This window comes from Apteryx rowi, unplaced genomic scaffold (genome assembly GCF_003343035.1).
Source record: "Apteryx rowi isolate R43461 unplaced genomic scaffold, aptRow1 scaffold_150, whole genome shotgun sequence".
Lineage (NCBI taxonomy): Eukaryota > Metazoa > Chordata > Aves > Apterygiformes > Apterygidae > Apteryx > Apteryx rowi.
Window position 1 is genome coordinate 867150 of NW_020447753.1, and position 17570 is coordinate 884719.

The 17570-nt window shown below is 40.0% G+C and overlaps 1 protein-coding gene across 2 annotated transcripts in view; it reads right to left on the reverse strand.

Moving 5' to 3' along the window:
• Window positions 1-15914, reverse strand: part of ELF1 (E74 like ETS transcription factor 1) — a 67674-nt gene extending 51760 nt beyond the window's left edge. Inside the window, exon 1 of one of the 2 annotated variants that reach the window (XM_026058953.1) lies at window positions 15813-15914. The gene's annotated coding sequence lies outside the window, so the exon portion shown is untranslated. Of the gene's footprint in view, window positions 1-5417; window positions 5504-15812 lie in introns of those variants that run through there. The other variant, XM_026058952.1, reaches the window with a different exon arrangement.
• Between the last annotated feature and the right edge of the window lie 1656 nt (window positions 15915-17570).

Genomic DNA, 17570 nt, shown 5'->3' on the forward strand with positions numbered 1-17570 from the left:
GCATCAAAGGAGTCATTTTCCTTCTTACCTGACAGCTAAAAGACATCTTTAAATTTTATTTTGTACTCTGAAAATACATGCTCTGAAATACCCACAAAACTCAGAAACCAAGCAGCAAAGAGAGATTTGTACTACCTGACACATGAACCCATATCCCATAGACACTTGCTGCTTATTTTAATAGCTTTCACCACCTCGGAAAACACCCCTTGCAGAAACCCCATATGACTTGGTTCGGGTTCAAGATAATCTATCTGCACTAATTCCTCATCTCCCTTCAGCTCCCCGTGACGACTTATAGCCCATCATCCTTTTCTGGAGGCTGTGCTGCCAATCCTATTTCCACAGTCTGGAGTCCTCAGTCTAGACACTTGAGGCAACAAGTTAAAACCATATAATGCTGAAAAAAAAGTAGCAGCAGTTTCTCTCGCTGGTGCCACAGCATGGCTCGTGATTTATGCAAGGCACCTGGCCAGCCCCATGAAATATCAGTTGTGATGCTGATGCTGCAGAGGACTACACAAGATATTTTATCTGTTCTTGTATGACAAGTAGCTCAGCTTCTGTACATGCACATCACATTTCAGAATTAGACAGACTTGTCCATTTTTCTGAAATTAACAATAACAGGTAAAACTGCTACCCTCATACAACTCAGGCAATTCAAAGAGCATGAATGAAGCACACAAGGAGAGTTTTAATTGCTCGTTTCTTTAACCTAAATCTGTAATTAAGTAATTTTTTAAACCCTTCAGACAAGAATCACAGATCCAATTAAAGCAAAGAAAAAAAAAAAGGCTAAGAGAGGTTCGGTTGAGAAATAGTACAACATAGATCATAAAGCAGCACAAYCAACACTTCTCAAACCCCTTTCTTAACAAGTCGCCAATTAAGGTTTTGAGTCTTTCAGAGAGTCTGGCTCCAGATTTAGAAAAGCACTTAAATATAAAGTTAACATTGTGGTTAACAGTGACACATGGGTAAAACAGAGATAGAAACATCATATTTTCAACCCCTCTTATTTATAGAGCTTATCAGTCAAAACACATTTTCACAAACTATGTCTGAACCTTTTTAATCTATTTGTTGCAAGGAGCCTCATTTAACTTTCCTCACAGCTATTATAAATGAAGCACTCTATGTCAACGCATTTACAATGATTATGCTATGGGAATTCAACAGTGCCATTTTTTCCAGTAAGCAAGAGCAGATCTGTGTTCTCCAGTCTGGAAGAAGATACAGCATAGTTTGTGTAAGGTGCCACAACAAGCGGGTTCTTGATATATCTCTATAGATCAGTTTTGCCACTTGTTCAGCCACAACCACCAGAAGTAATTCTTCGTATTAGATCTTCTTGAAACAAACATAGTTTGAAGAGTGAACTAAGACAAGCACTACTGTGCAGTTATTTTTAAGGGTTTGAAGCATCCAACAGTACACAGTCACAAGGTTATTTATGAGGTTGGGACAGTAGAGACAGATCTCAGTCAGCAAATCTCTCAGAAAAGGTAGCTGAATATCTTACTATGCCAAAATCACCAAACTGATGTTTGCACTAAGCTTTCAAAAAAGAACACCCTACAGTGAGCGACACCACCTCATAACATTTCACAGGTTGAAACACCTGATTCAAAAGCCTGTAGAAACAAGAATGAAAGGTAATATAAGGAGAAGTTCAAAGTATCAAACCCTACCTATGGCCAAGCAGATTGATAAGAAACACCAGCAGATAGGGAAGTAATATTTTTCAGTCAGAATTTATGAATAACCTCCCAGTAACCTCCAGAGCAGACAAGTCTGGGTTTTTTTCCCCACCATTTGCCTTTTCTAATGAAACTGCTTTTTAGCTTTAGCGCATTCAACTCTTATTTTTGGCTTAATTGCGTTCCGCAATTCAAGAACTCATATAAGCCATGATAACCTCGTTCTTTTAAAGGTGACAACAAAGGAAATTACACTCTSTCTTGTCTCAAGGAAGACTCCTAAATCAAGGCATCAGGCCTTTGTGAGATGAACTCTTCCATTTGATTTCCATTTTATCATATTTTCTGGATCACTGTAGCTGCAACTCACATCAGCTAAAGAGCTAATAAAATGTTATTTAGGAAAATGATATAATAAGGGAGCTGAGCTTCAAAACTCAACGGTCCCACCAAAGGGCTAAAACTCATTTGGGTGAGAAGGCTGCAACTGCACCTTTTCACTTAGCAGTATGAGTCATAGCTCTGAACTTGTACGTGCTTTCTGCATGGGTAATTTGTACTTGTGTTCCTGGTCACAGCTCACCAAGAAAGAAGGTACGAAGTAAGAAAATACCTCAGATACGCTCAAGTAAGCATGGTTAGTAAATTCTCCTGCAGCACGCAGGAAAGAGAGCAAAGTCACCTGCCAACCAGTTTGCTCTGAACTCACGGAACATTCTCAAAACGGTAGTTTAAAACTGAACCTGAAATTGGAAATGACTTAAAAAACGCCCAAAACCAGGAACATTACATGGCCTTGGTTAGAAAGGGTAAGCATTACATACCCAGAGGGACTCCAAAAAGCAAAACAAAACAAAAACCCCTAGGCTCTCACTGCAACTTGTTTGGTACACAAACCACCTTGCTACTAGATGGCCAGCCACTTATGGGTGTGGAGGGCACACACAGAGCTCTATGTGCAGGTTATCCCAATAATCACATCCAATTCAGACTCATCAAATATACCTTTCGCCACTGTACCTAGAAAAAGGTGTAGAAGTGTTTCTTTAAAACTTCCTGACATTTCTCCCTTGTCCCTGCAGAGATATTAGGTTTGTGTTTTTCCCCTCAACTTTGCCGTATTTTTTTTCCTTCTTTCCCCTATCAGCATCTTCAACATTAACTCACTTGATCTGTATTGCTAAGGTGACAGTTTTGAAAGGCACAGAATTCTATTTTCTCTCATTTCTGACGTCAATGTATCTTTAATTTCAGCCAGTTTTTAAATAGATAACACTCAGATTCCAGGTGTTCGCCAAGTCAGGCATTCCCTGCACGGCTGCGCTGTATTCCAAGACAGCCATACCCTTCACCAGTACGTTCAGTATGACATTTGGCCAAAGGCTACTGCTGGGTTAAATCATCAGGTGCAGAAGGCTACTCAGATTGGACGGGAGAGGGGAGAACCACCACARTGTAAAGAGCGCAGCCATTTCTGCCGTGTTGAACAGCTATCCAGGACGCAACACGCRGCAGATCTGCTTTGTTTTAAACAAATGTCTGCAGCCAAATGTTAGGTAAAGAACAAATCCTTGAAAACTGCATCTAAAACCATACCTTTAAAAACTATGCAAGGCCAGAGAGGCTTACATAGTTGTAGTGGGGAAGAATGTTCACTCAACCCATAATTAAAAGTCAGATAATACTTTTTCATATGCCCTAAAATGCCATGTACCCACTCAGATTACACTGAAAACATGGCCCCTCATGGGGCCTATGGTAATTAAAATAATAAACACATTAACTTGCACCTATGTAGGATAAAATGGAAATTAATATTCCGATGTCATTTAAGAACTTTTCTTCTTATAGATCAGCATAGTTTAAATTTTAGATTCTAAAGTATTYGTATAGGGTGGGATTAGGCAGGGAGACTATTTGTCTGGGGAATTTCAAACTAGTGAACTTGGCTATTAAGAGAATACAAATTATCTTCCAACTTGTTGCTAGACTAACAATACTCACTGTGGGGTTTTGACTCGTGTTTCATCAGTGTTCAAAGACCAACAAGGTTAATATAAAAAAGCAAAAAACATTTCTCAAGAGTTATGTGGAAAAAGGAGCAGGGTCTGCAAAGGGCCCTCCAAGGAAGGCAACGTCTGGACAGGCCAGTATTTCTCATTTCATAATGTCTGGAGAAATGCTCGCACTGAAGCWCAAGTCACTCTTGCACGAGCATGCACCTGCTCCAGGGAGACACAGGAATTCGCTGCTAATGAACTCGACACAGAATGTATATGGTCTATATGAAAAGACCTACAACAGCAGGTCTTTTGGAAAGTTTCGGAGCTCCCGCAGAGCGGGTGTAGAGAAATTCAAATCCCACCCCTTCCTCATTTCATCATGCAAGTTCCTACGTCTTTTGCAGAACTGAGTTACGTGTCAGCAGTGGTGGCTCTGCAGGTTCCTGTGCTGCTCAGCTGCAGCTCCTGCTATAGGACAGTGAGAGTTAATCTGATGCCCCAGCTGCGGATGGAGGCCAGGTGGCTGAGCCAGAGGGACACACAAAATCCCTTGGTCACCTGGGGCTGAGTTGTGTGCCCAGCTCAGTCTCCTCCTGCAACAGAAAGCAATGCAACTTCACCACAACCTCCTACTTGTGCCCTGTTCCTCCAGCCATCTTTCCACCTCTCCTCCGCTCCCCAGAATGAGTAATACAGATATTACAGCATTTGGGCTCACAGATTTTGATATGCAGCTTGTAGAATCAGATTGCCACTCTTGCTATACAGGCTTAAAGGGCAAAGGCACTGTACTCCACATGCTTGTTCACCTGGGCCCACACGCAGTCTCTTGGGTGCTGTCTGAATGAGGCCATTACCCAAATTCACCCATGCCTCCCAAAGGAGAAAACCCCAGTGGTGTCATATAGCAGAAAAGAATCAGGTGGAGACCCACTAACACAGCTTTGATGGTCAGGAAAGAGGGTTTTTTTGTGAGAGTTTTTCCTCAGTCGACTCAAAGAAGTAGGATTTTTCCACTAAACTCACTTAAATCCAAGAGACTCAGGCACATGTGTAAAAAAAGGACTTTGGTTGCTCAAGGCTTTTTCTGTCATCAAGAGGAGAAAAGGTGGGTTGCACCTCCTGGAGAGGTCAATTTTTCTCCATTCATTATAGGATGTCAGCATAAGATAACTAAGCTCCCTACTTTAGGCACTGCCTAAATTATCAGGAGTTGATCCAGACCTTGATTCATTTAGGTCTCCAAGAAAATAAGCATGTGGTGCAGCTGAAGCAAGCACTCCAGCCTCCTTCGCAGTGCCACAGCCTCAGCAGGCAAGGAGCACCCCAGGAGACATCAGTTCTGTGTTCAGAAAACTTTTAAATTATCATAGAAATGAGAGACGAAACAAGCATTTTATCCATCACTTCCACCCTACCCTTCCCTCTCCCCGTAAGGCATTCGACCTGCACACAGTCACAAAAAAGAACAAGAGAAAGCTGAGGTTAAAGTGGAAGATTAACCATTACCATAAACAAGGTAACACAGGGAGAGTTTGCTTTACAGATTTTCTAAATCACCCCTTAGTTATCCTCCAGCCTCCCTTCTTCTCCTATTGTTAAATATTTGATCTGCTTATAGGAAGCCTTAATTTCCAATCAAATGTGGTTTGCTATGATACAACAGATTAACTTCAAAATTGTGGGTGGGTGAGAAAAAACAACACCACACCTTTTGTCAAGACACTGTAACCTTGAAGCAGTGGTTCTCAGAGGTGTTCCTCCCCCAGAGATGCATGCCATATTTGTGACCTTCGCCTAAAAAAGAAAAAAAAAAAAAAAAAAAAGTGTTCAAAACTAAAAGAAATCAGGCTTCTAGTCCATGTTAAAAACTCAAGAGCTGGTGCCTTTCACAGGGGCAAAAATCCAGATTTTGGCCTTGTAATACTCACCCCTGGCCCTGCAGAAACTCAAGGAGAGCCAGGAGCTCAGGTCTTGAGTTGAGGCACCACCGAGGGCCATCAGCGGGTGCCCACATCTGCGAGAGCAACCCTTCTGCTGAGCACAAAACTGCTTCGAACACTCGTAACCATCTCCTCCCCACTTCAAGCACAGGGCGTGACGCACATTGCTTTATTACCCAAAAAAAGTCAGACAAAAAAACCCTTCCCGATCTGATCTTACTGTCCTTGCAACCTTTTCACACTCCCCATACAGAGGATGGGCTTCTCAGGCTGAAAACCTTTGCTTTATAGAACACATAACACAGAAAAAATGTTTTATCATGCAGCAAAGAAATCTCTCTACCCTGTGCTGCCTAATCAACAAATAAACAGTTAAAAAATAATAATAGTTCCGGGAATTACACTGTTCATCACAGGAGGAAGAAAAGAATATCAAATCAGACAAAAGGCAGAAACCTTAATCCACAGTTTCCGTTCTAATATGATTCTAATGTGCAGAGTACTTAGTTCTCCAAAATCTGCTGCTGCTAAAGATACTCTTAGGGTTCTAGCTGAGATAAATTAACTATGCTGTAATAATATACATAAACTAATAATATGTATATATATAAAGTAATAATATGTATATATATAAAGTAATAATATGTATATATATAAAGTAATAATCCAGTCAAAAACAGGTAACTGAAGAATTATGAAGGAAATCTCTAAAAATCATGAGATTTAGTGCAAAACTATCACGTTAAAAAAAAATTTTTTTTTTTGAAATTTCAGAGTGCACTTGTAACAACTTGTTTAATGAAAAGACAAAATTTCCTGAGACACATGTGAATCCACAAGTGGATTAACAAAAATATAAATAAATAAAACACCCTGCAGATTACAGGATCTTGCAATAAAAACCTCACAGGGTCAAGAAACATGGCAATTCTCTGCCCAGAAAGACATTCATGAAATTGTGTGTTTTCATGCCCAAACAACCCTTCTGTTTTTCATATGCGTTTAAAAACTGCAGTGTTAATGGCAGTGAAAAAGTAGTACTGGACCTCAGCTCTCACTGCTTTAGTGATAACTCCTGTAGTTATTATTTTACGGTTATGCTTCAAGAATTCACGTACTGCTTTCTCTTGAACTAATTAAATTCTGGTCTTTACTCTCAGGTATCCAAATAAGGGTCTCAGATTGCTAATAAAAATCAAAAGTACATAGACATTAATAGTTTTTTTGAGAACACAGTTTGTTACACAATGGCTGCCTGTGATAGAAACTAAAGTAGAGTCATCTCTCAGTGCATCTGTTCCCCTGCTCGTGGTTTAACTGACAGGAAGCAGAGACACAGATATGAGGACAAAACGGCAAGTGTTTCCTGCCTTCACGGCTACATCTTTCCCCCCAAAAAACTTGTTACAGAACCACCCTGTCGTCCTGCAAGAGCTACAGCTTTACATGACAAGGAGGAGCTCAGTGACACCTTCTTCCCACCTCCCCCGCCCCCCCCCCCCCCCCCCCCCCAAAAAAAGTCATGCCCACGCAAAAAGGCAGTCAGCTGGATAAACTGTAATAAAGCCAAGCTTACTGAAACGTGGCCCTGTAAGTCTACCAAAGCACTATATAAAATGCTGGTCACAGCTTCTCTTCTAGCACGGCCCAGGACATCTCTGGAGGTTTTAAGACCTGTCCTTCCCCAGACTGGCTTTTAAACTAYCAAGAAACCAAATTATTTGACTTTATAGATAAGCAAACAAACAAGCAAGAGATCTTCAGAAATGAACCACAATCAATGGCAGAAACCATACCGAGAAACTGCCTAACGCAGCCCCAGCACGTCTGCCGAATGGGATCATCCTCTCCTAGGAAAGGGGAAAGGTTAGATGGTGGCTCTTCTACCTCTAATACCTGTTACCCTACCACAAAATGGAAACACTAARTTTTTAGTACCAACAGGAAAAGTGCAAGAACCAATATGGATTAAGCAAGCAAAGAATCAACTGCTAGACAAACTGAAATTTCAAAAAACAGCAGAAACTGGCACAGTTGTAATATCCAGTTTTATATGCAGATTTGATACATATTGTAATGTATATATTGTAGGTATACTTGTAATATCCAGATTTTATATATATTATATATACCTACATATATAAAAAGAGCAATATGCTACACTTAGCCTCTCTTTAAGTAAAGCCTTCTGCTCAGTCCCAGATTACCCCATAATACAGCCTGTCAGAAATCTTCTCCTCAGACAGTCTGAAGAATTGCTATCTACCTCAGAGTGGGGTGAGACTTCGTATGCTGCCCCATCAGTGGCCAGTTGTCTTGTCATAAGTGTATAAAATTGAACAAAAGCAATTTTGAGCTGAATACCTGGCAAGGTTTCCCACTGAAGTACTAGAAGACACATCACTCAAGTATATTAAGTTGAAACATAAAAAAACAGCTGATACCTAGTAGATTTAACACTATTATCTACCACTACAGTCCAGGAGCATTTTTGATGTAAACTCAAAAGCAGTTTAAAAAAAAAAAAAATCATTGGATTTCATAGAGTTTCTGCCATTTCACCCTTTATGGGACCAAGACTCTCCATCCTAAAGTACTGTAACCAGGAGATTTTGGGAAACGTGTACAAATATTGATCATCACTTTCAGTGTAAAAAACTGTCTCAAAGTCAGTACTTTGCAATATTTTCTGAAAATGCCAAGGTTGCAAATTCTCCTGATCTCTGCCTAGAAAACTGTTCTGTGAGTAGGTTCCTTCAAAAGAGCGCGCTTCGTCTTTTCATGTGCTCCCGTCTGAGCTCTGTCATCATTCAGGTTATCCCTAAGAACTGCAGCTGTTGAGTGGTTCAAAAGACAAGATTATTCCTTCGATGTAGCTGGGCCTTGATCCATTCATGCCCTGAAAGTCAGAAAAAGCCCTCAACAGGACCCATCGGAAACCAACAGAAAGCCAGTGGAAGAACTTGAGCAGAAGCTCGCCTCTGCAGCATTTCTTATGGCCACTTAGGACTGAAGTTCCACTTCTGACACGCAAGTAACCCCAAACAGTCAACAATTAAAAAAGATACAAAGTAACAGTTGCTCAAAAGCCCTTCTGAACAAAAAAGCCTTGCAGCATGATCTGAACCTTACTAAATTTTGCTGTTTTGGAAGAAGGACTTAGAAAAGGACTGAAGAAAAAAAAAAAGTATTTTCCATCTCAGATTCCAACAATACTATGTAGCCAACAGCATTTTATAGATTCACTTCTTAGTTTGTAAGTCACATTGGTCATATCTTGCAACATGTACTGGCAGGATTCAATGTTTTCCTAAGAAAAGTGGGGTGGCAGGGATGCTGACAATGATCCAGAAATAGTTTACTCTGAAGTTGGATATTCTTTTTAACCCTGAAAGTTCATCTGTGTCCCACTAACGAATCACAAATTTTATTACAGCAGATATTTCAAGATAGTCATATATATTATTTTCATGGTGTATTATTATTTATTAGCTCCAAGCATAACACAAAAAGCTGTTATCAACAGGCATAATCATCTCTGGTATATTATTTATACACCATGAAATTAGCCTAAAAAATTAATGTAACACAATTTTAGAGCTGTAATAAAGGTAGGGGTTTCATTTATATATTAATTTGATCGTTGGGCACCTTAAGATTGTGTAAGCTTTCATACTCTGTATATTTCACCAAAAGTGAGAAAGAAAATGCTGTGATATTTACATTTATAAAAGTTAACAAACCAAATGATAATAATCGGGATTTCCCAATTCTTAAAAAATTGAAAATTTTGAGGAATATCCTCAAAGAAGCTGCTGCATGGCAGCAGCAAGGCACAGCGATGCTCTTAACAGCCAGCTTATACATTTTTCATCTAACTTGGTTATAACTAGCATGGGAGGAGTGGTCTCCACAGAACTGCTTTTCCTGCAGAACAGCTATGAGTCAACTTGTTTTGTGCCTCCAAATCTATTAATCTAACTGCCTTGCTACTGGTGTATTTTTCTGGGGAGGTGGGAGGAATCACACCAGCACCTCAGCAAAATGCCATGCAGAGAGAGGAGCAAGAGTGAAACCAAGAAAACTGAGGTCCACTAACCAGGCACCAGAGAAGACAAGAAATAAACTGCATTCATAGATTTCTATTTGTTTTAACCAGTTTTAATAAGGCAAACATGAATTTTTAATTCTATGGTGTCCCTTTAATAAACATTCAAAGATGACATTTTCTAGATAACCAAGGAATTTTTTACAATGTTGACTTACCAAGCAGAGCACAATAACCAGCTATTCTGTTTGCACTAAGAGGGAGTACAGTGCAATGAGTTAATAATTTATCACAGCATTGCTCTTGGCAACTGACCATAATCAACTTCTAAAATTCTTCCCAGTTCTTACATTTTTAGTCTTAGTAATAACATTGCATCTTTAGATTTTTAGATCTATCTTAACATTTTCTAGCTGAGAAAGGCAGAGCTTAAACTCCTCTAACACCTGCTTTCCTCTTGTATTGTTTCAAGGCTCAGAGCAAAGGTCATCATTTCAATAACCTGATTTAGCAGACAGGAATAACTAGAACATTTTTAACAAAGCAAGAAGTTCACAACATTCTTTTAAAAAGCTGCAGCAGTAAAATTCTCATCCTTGTGCTTCCTTCTCCCTGTTCTCCCCAAAGGAAAACGTACAACATCGAAACAAAACAAAACAAAACAAAACACTATGCCTTTCCCCCACCAAAAAAATGTTTCAGGGTTTAATTCGCACACGTTCTACAACAAGCAAACATCTTTGCCTCCCATTTTCTGGCACTGAGAGTTACCTCACTACATAATTTTCATCCAATCTAATTTATTTGTTAATAAGCTTGTCTTCTCATTCCTTAGGATGTAGCCGTAGCACTCAGACAATTCATTTGGAGGACAAGTCAAGGGAGTTTAAACGGAATGCAGAGAAGAGAGTTCACTGCTCCTGCAGTCTTGTCCTAATTACCACTTCAATGAAACCCGGGCTATGGACAGTTGTCCTCTTCCCAGGACAATTGCGCTGTTCGCCCTCCCCCTATTTCCCAACCACAGCTTATGGTTTCTGCTCCCACAAATGCCTCAGCCCAACTGCTCCTCAGTCAAGCCCTAACCTGGTTCAATGGGCTGCCTTACTGCTCATGGCATGAACAGCCGATTTGCCACCTCAGCTCACTTTGCCTGAAGCAGATGAGGGATTGCTCACACAGACAGTTCAGAGAGCAGATGGGAGAGGAGAGTAATTAGACACTAGGAAAAAAATCTATGGTATCAATGAGAAAAAAAACAAAGGTGGTACCTTTCAAGCAGCACAGAGGCAGCTGAAAGAGCAATCTCACAGCCTCGGCCAAGGAAACATCTAGGCACAAACATGCCCAACCTCTATCAGTTTAGCTAAAGCTAAGTTTAAAACAAGTTGTACTGGCGCAAGTTCGCGTGCTGTCGTTCATGTGTCAAAACATATGTCTAGAGTTTAAATCACAACTGGAGCTCAACTAGTTCAACTTACTCTTGCGTCAGGAACCTAGAGGTAAGCCAAGAGCCTCAGTGGATGCCATCTCGCTAGTTGAGCGGTTTAAGTATCGACAACTTGCTTGGTCCAAACCCTCCTTCTGGGCTTCAGGGCAGGTCCACTTAAGCCACTGCTGTGTGGGTTTTAGGGGATACTCAGTGAAGCGATGAGGGTCGTTACACACGTAATCCTTGCTTATGAGTGAAAACGAGCAACTGGGCTGAGGCTCGAGCACACTTAATGGGCACACGGGCTGGGGAAGCTGAAAACATGTGAAGGTACCAGAGACAGCATCAAGGCACTAGTAGTATTTGCCCATCTCGTTCATAAATACGAGACTTGTTCCACATAGGTCATATAACAACAGGTTCTTTAAACACAGCCTCTGTCAGCCTTAAAAGAATTCAAAGCTGGATTGTCTGCACAGTCTATCAAAAAAAAAAAAAAAAAGATTAAGTCTTTTCCTGATTTCACCTTATTTAGAGATTCTTGCATAACGCAACAAAAATGAATCTGTAAGCTCATAAAACTTCCCATTAACATTGTACAGACAACCAAAGGGGATGTAGGTGAAACCCTCGCAGTTCATATCAGCACAGTATGCACAGGTCAGTGGTTCCAGGTCTCCTCCTAAAGAGCAGTGGTTATTCTCCTAGCTAGCTATTTGCAGCTAGTAACTGCTGCTGTCTCTCTCCTCAGATAAACACATTTTTAATCCCRGTATATCAACATAATGATGTCACAGTTCTTTTCAGGTGTTCGAGATTCCTGGCAGTACAACCTAAAATGTTTCCTAAGTCCAGCTGAAGGTAGGACACATGTAAGAGAAGCTTTAAAAGCTACGAACATCAGGATCAATGCACAAAATATATTTAACATCCTTTCTAACTATGGGGCTTCAAAGTATTAAATCTTTTCTACGAAACTCACTACTATTTTATCAAAACATTTGAAGGACCAGGCAAAACTACTTTATTTTGTAGTGTGGCCAAAGTATCACCAGTAACAAATGTTAGAAGAATGATTTCTAGTCCATTACCGCTGAAAAAATGTTTAATACAACTCATTTGAAGGACTATATTAAAAGACAATTAGCTTTTTATAAAAACAAGTGGTTGAATGTTGTATTAAATAAAGCAAGTATAATTATACATGTCTTCCAAAAGTGAGTGCTTAGGAAGATATTCTAAAAATAGTAATTTTCTTCTCTGTTTTCTTCTCAGGACATCCCTCCATAGTACAATGTTAAATGGTTTAACTTAATGGCTTCCTATATTATGGCTCCATCACACAAATTAAAATTTTATTTCTCTTAGTTGCTTCACAGGCAACCTATTTCAATGTTGGTTTTGGCTGACACTAGAAGAAACATAMTTTTTGAATACAAAAAGGTCAGTATTTGTAAAAATACTGCAAATTGACTCTAGCATTCAAACAAACTTGAAGCTGTTTCTCAACACAGAAAGTTTCATTTTCATTCATATGTCTAAACCACCTTTGCGTTAAAAAAAAGTCCCCAAATAGACACTTCCTCTCTACAGTTCCTTCTTTTCTCTTTTTGAAATAAACAAAAGTATTTTTTTTTTAAACAGGATTCCACCATGTCAATAACATAATATGAAAGGCAGCTGGAGCGCCTTGCTGGGCTCACAGAATTCTCTGTAAACTAGCTCAGAGGTACCGATAGCCAGTAAAGTAAACTCTTGCAATTTGTGTTGGCCTGACACACCTTCCACTTGACAACACGTAAGCTTCATAATTATTTTCTTCATAGCTAGTACCCTTGTTCACTTCCCATGTTCAATTTACAGCCACTGTTAAAAGTGTGAATAGTTATATAGCCCAAATAGTTTACAGAGACACTGGAGAAGGCGGCGGGGGGAAATAACAGCGCGAAACAGCAAACATGCCAAGAGAATGGGAGTGGATAATGTAACAACTGCCTCCGAGGAACATGTCAGGCCAAATTCTGCCTTCAGCAGACAACAGGCAACTCCTGGTGCCTTCAAGACAGTTTTGGAGAGCTGTTTCTAAGAGGATCTTCTTCTGGTTGGAAAAACAGCCTGCACTAAAACAAGCCATGCCATCACATCCTTGAGAAATTATTCGTGTTAGCTCCAAAATTGTCTAGTCTTTCACATGCAGCATGCACAAAGAGGAGAAAAATAACAGTATCTGTGTGAACTTGCTTTTAACTTGAAATTGAGTCTGTTTGGAAGAGCAAGTTAAACATTAATTTTCTGACAGTGGACAGCCCTAGGTATCACAAGTTGTAACTGTAGTTTCACAATCACATTTTTGTGTTTCTTTCCCTAGCTCCAATATAAATCTGCACAAACAGCAAAATAACTAGAAAGCAGAGGACAGCAGAAGTGACTTGATACAAAGCTCAGAGGAGTAGCTTTCTCCTAACCTGTTTTACTAAACTAGTCAAAAGACCTAGTCAACAACACATTACATCTAGAGAAACATACAGAGGGATGAGATAGTATATAGCCACAATACATGTTAACATTTTCTTTCAACAGTAGAGGACAATTTCAACCATTCAAGCTCTCATTCCTCTCTCCCAGTTCTGAAGAGCATCCTCATGTGGCAAAACATTTATACCAAGCCCACTTAAGGTTAGTCACTCAAAAAGAAGTCAACCCACCTACGTGTTGATAAGTTAGTTTGAGAACTCGTTCCACATTTACCTAAGTGATGAGACAGTACGCTCACACTAACTATCTAGAAAGAAGTGTGAAACAGTCTTGCAAAATATATAAAAATGTATATATTTACACACACGCACAGCTCCCTGGTAGATGCAGAAATGTTGATGATCAGTTACATATAGGATATTCTAGAAACAGAAGAAAATGTCTAATGACAAAGGCAGACAAGAACATTCAATTCATCTAGAAACAACCCTTTCCCACAGTTCCCAACCTATATATTTGGCATTCCTATTCCTAGCAAATTATCTTGAGTATTTTTTCCAATGTGGAAAGAAATAATTTGACCAAAATTGAGAATTAAAGGCTCTTTCAAGGCTAACAAAATGGTCGTAGTTTTGGGATTAGAAATTTAACCTAGTACAAAGTCACATGTGACTTGAGCTGACTGATCTCTAAGGACAAATAAATGACCTGAGCTCTAGCCATACAATTCATCACTAAAGATAGCTGTTAGGTAGTTAAGGCCTAAAACACATCAAGGTAGGAATGCATAAACTTTAGTCCCTGATAGGATCCTTATAGCACAAAGACTGACACAGTTGAAATCTTTACCTGAAGACAGGCCCATACCAAAGAATAAATCGTTTTTACCTCTACACAGATTAGTGCCTTCATGTCAGGAGAGTGAAAATGTCTAGAGCATTTCACATTGCTGCTGCAGACTTTTGATAAGTAAAGGACTTCAAATTTCAGTACATAGAGTCTCTGTCAAATACATTATCTGGCAAGGAACATTTAAATAAGATTTAAGAATGCAAATAATCTCTAAAGCACATCAGTAGCATTAAAAGGATAAGCATGGTAAATCACTGGTTTATTTTAGAGAAGTTTCAGTGCTTACAGAGTGGATCATAACCAAGGCTGGCAACACGAACACCACGTTCTGCCACTCCTGCACTGAATCACCAGGAGGAGGAAAGTCCTTGCTGCTCTTCGCACACTCAACAAAAACTCGAGCAAGTTACCAAAACTGTCAGTGAAAACAACAAAATCTGCCTGTGAAAGCTGAGGAACCTTTACTAACAGTTGCAAAAAGTGAAAGCTGTTTTGGAGATCAAAGGGTCTCCTCTGTTACAAAGGGAAATCCTGCATTTTTGTTGCAAAGTCTTTTCTATCAGCTCACCTCATACAGTCCTACTGTAGTCCTCACTTTCAAAGGCAGCTTGACTGAGAAAGAGAGAAAAAGGGTGCATTTATACACCTTGTGTGTATTTTTATGCAGAGGTGTCCAAAGAGTAAAACACACCACTGAAGTATGAGTTTGCAGCAATACTGAAACATCAGGCTATACCAGGCCAACAACATTCTTAAAATCTCTACATTTACTTTTTTCTTTCTCGTTTAAGTGCCAAGATTATAGACTTGGCAATTCTAACATTCAACAGAGGAAAAAAAGAACACTTTAGAAAACAGACATTTCTATAGTTTATCTGAGGTCTTCAAAAGCACAGGTCTGCAAATACCGTCCAGGCTAGCTGGCATCTAATGATATCACTCCCATGGCACATCTCTCAACAACCACAAACTCAATYCAAATCAAAAGATCCCTGCCTTGGGGCGGGGGGGGGGGGACGGGGGGGGGGGGGGGGGGGGGGGGGGGTTGCTTTTTATTTTTTGAGCAGATACAAATACAGGCTTCAGCTATAAAAATCAGGAAAAAATAATGCCATTTCTGTTTCATTTCTAACCCACTTACTTATCTGTCTCCTAGAACACGATCTGTTTAAGCTGGTATCTGTAAGGCTCCAAAGAATTTCCAATCACTTTTTCTAATTTCACTGCAGCGCCCAGAGGCTTCTGCAGTTGCTCTGGCGCAATAGCACAAGAGCCTGAACATGGCAGCATTGCCTCCAAAGAGGAACTGCTCCTCCTTGAAGCACTGGTCAAGAGAAAGCAGCAGCAACTACTTACCCTTTAGCACAGAAAAAGTGTTCTGCACAAGATAAACAGCCACAGCCCAGGAGCTGACATAGGACAGGTTAACTCGAATTTCTGAGGCTGGAGGTCTTGACAAGGTCCAGCACAGGAGGAAAGTAGAGAAAGGAGGTAAGGACAAGGAGGCTCCTGCCTCCGTCCCTTGCGAGTACAGCAGACAACTACTGTCTCGGTTCTAAGATCCAAAAATGAAACTCATGACGAAAAAAAAGAAAATGCAAACAGCTTAAAGAATCTTGCAGTAAGAAACTTCTACCACCTACTCAAACAATTTTTTTTTTTCTCCCAGATGGTTCCTTTGTAGTTTTATCATTTCCTCTGTGGATTTTTCAGAGTGAAATGATGCACCACATAACTTTGCAAAACCCTTGCAATGGCTGTTGCTTCAAAAAAGAAAAAAGGCAAAACATAAAATCCAAAGGCAGTAAAAACACAACTCACCGAAGTGCAGGAGAATGATACTGGTGAACACTGGAAAGGACTGAAGAGCCGGCCTCACCCAAAACACGACCATTTACTTAATGGTTGCCTCCCTCTCTCCCTCCCCTGTAGCCGATTACACTATTAAGCAAGACTCCATTATACTTGTCAAATATAGGCACCATACAGCAAGCTGGAAAGTATTCCCCTATACATAATAGTTTTAGCTCCCCATCATTTGATTTTCCAGCATAGGACATTCAACTGTATTTTTCAACTGAAAGGTTGAAATATAGGGTACAAAGCTCCTTATCCAGAAAAAACTCCCAAAGATATTAGTGTGATTTTCTGTTCAAATACAAACAAGGCAGACACATTCATTACTTGTTCAAAATACTGTGTTTGTGTTTAGAAGTCTGTAATTAACTCTGCAGTATCAAAGTACTTCTCATCCATTGAAAGTTAAAAAGCAATTTGACACAGCACGATTGCTTCGAGGAGTTTCTTGTTCTGATACAACTACAGTTAACCTCATTTTATAATTGGCCTGTCCCACCGTCACATACACAATCCCCTATTATCATTCCGTAATATTCTTTTTAAAAAAAGGTAAGTATCTGCTCATTTTTTTTGTACAAAACAATTTAACTTCCTTTGCTTTAAAATTATGTAGTGGCACCCACACCTGATCAGAGACAGGACCGCAATTTAAGTTGGTGTGTGTGAAGAGTGAACCATCTTTCGAAACTACAAACCTGCCATTTTAAGGGAGCTCAGAATCAACTAGGAAATTTAAGCAGAGCAAAGCCACTCAAAGCCGCAGTACTAATTACTAATATTTTGCCTGAATCATTTTGGAACATGCTCTCCTACATACTAAGTAGATCCATGTAAATGCACATGGAGTTTGGGGAAAAAAGTAAGATTCGTGTATTATGGAGCCAGCTGAGCCAGCCGTCACTAAAGCAGTCAGATCAGCAGCATGCCCGAGATATTAATTGACACATTTCACACACAACAGCACGCCTAAAATGCAGCAAAACTGTAAATGCTGGCAACGCGTTAATGCTTATTAAGTGAAAAATAGAGAACGAGCCACAGAACTAGCCCTTAACCCGAAGTAACAAGCAAAAAAAAAAAAAAAAAAAGTTAAAGGTAGTTCACACAGCGCTTATGCACGGAATAATCGGTTTTACTTGTGGTTTAATCTTTCTTAAAGCTCCCCGTTGCCGCGGTTCCGCGGGCGGCTCCCAGAAGTAACTCCCGGCACAGGAGACTCTGCAGCTGCTTCGCCCCGAGCAACCCGCGCGCCCG